The following is a 1722-nucleotide window of genomic DNA, read 5'->3' on the forward strand; positions in this document are numbered from 1 at the left end:
TGATGGCCTAATTGTTATGCTGCAGGAGTGCAGAAGGCGTCCGGAAGGTCACTTCGAGCATATGATGTTTACTAATCCCTGTCTGACTCAGAAATACTGCAATAGATCAGGTTTCTTACACAGTTCATCCACGCCCAACGCGCAACCGGCCGGGTGTTGATGAATGTAGTTTGTGTCAAAAGACTGAAACATCACCTAAAGATGTACAGAAACCATTTTTTCTCTGAGGAATTTATGACCCAAAATCACAGACCGTGCAACTGTTCTGTCCCGAGAATCTCACAGTTGAACTTTTGATCCGGCGATGAGGAAGCCTAGCATGTGATGATCTGAGGAAATCACCTGATAGTGAAGCAAGAATTACTCATCTGCATTTGTCCACATCGTCTGTGTGGTTTATGATTAATCGTGCTGCAGAAACCTTTTTCTTAAAACTGCGGTCTCCAGGAAAGATTGAGCAAAAATGAATCAGTCAGTCTTCTTCTAGTATACAAGTATGTAATCTCTTCATTACAAAGTGTGAAGAATAAATGTTTCTGCCAAGACCAAGGACCTTGTAATCTTTTTTTTTTACATTAGTCTCACAGGCATCTTCGTCTCTCCTTGGTTTCTACCATATAGTTTCTGCTTAACACATTTTATAACAGACTAAATCACAGACGATTAAAGGAAATCACACAGCGCCCCGAGCATATAGGCATCACCCAATGCTTTTGTTCCTATAATAGTAATGTAGCTGATTGTCACACACATGCACACAGAGGCGTGCGCACACACACACACACACACAAAATTGAAGCATTATAATAATCCAGTGACATGTAAAGCCGTTGTGTTAACTGGCCGTAATACCTCAGCAAGGCAGCGTGTACACCAGCTGCGTTTAAGATGAGGCCGGCATCCGGCACCTCTAAAGCCATTCTTTTCACACCGGGGTGTCACTCTTTCATGTTCTTCTGCTACATCAATGTAAAATGTGCTGCCTCTCAGTGGCCATCTGGAGTGGGCAGGTCTGGCCTGTGATAGTAAAATGAGAGGATTTACAGGGGTCAGTTTCTTGCTGGATGCACCGAGGGATGATGTAATGTGACAGTTCTGGCCAGCGGCTCAGTGCAAGCAGCATCAGTGTCAATAGAAGGTGCAATCAGAAGCTCATTAGGAAAGGCTTGTGTCAGCTCTGCATTTCTGCTGGCTTTCTCCCGGCCACTCTGCTGCTTCGCTCAGACGCTGCTAGTCCGAGGGAAACTGGAGCAGAGAGAAACAGTTATGCTGGAGGTTTGAAACGCTTGAGGAGAGAGGAGCGGGTGGGGGGTTGTGGTGGTATTTTCCTGCATGCAGCCTGATCCTAAAACACAGGTGCAGGTTCCTTGCAGCCCTTTGAGCATACCCCACACCCCAACCCCTCTTCCCAGCTGCAAAGTGTTTGTCCACTTGATCCTCCATTAAATCCTGATTATTATGGATTTGTCTTTTTCAAATTGGTGATTTGCAAAGATAAGAGACTGATAAAGGTTATCTGGCAAGGGCTGTTTGCTGCCAATCAATGAGACTAATTAAACTTGATCCAAATACTGCAGAAATAAGAGTATGTAAAAACAGAGGTGAAAGCAATGCAGATATATTTATGAGATCGTGCATGCAAATGGAGTCATAGCTGCTCACCAGTGTGTATGTATGAGTGTTTGGGATTTTTTTTTATTGTTTGTTTGTTTTTTAAACCCT

This window comes from Pundamilia nyererei, unplaced genomic scaffold (genome assembly GCF_000239375.1).
Source record: "Pundamilia nyererei isolate P.nyererei 1_Seehausen unplaced genomic scaffold, PunNye1.0 scaffold00035, whole genome shotgun sequence".
Taxonomy (NCBI): Eukaryota; Metazoa; Chordata; class Actinopteri; order Cichliformes; family Cichlidae; genus Pundamilia; species Pundamilia nyererei.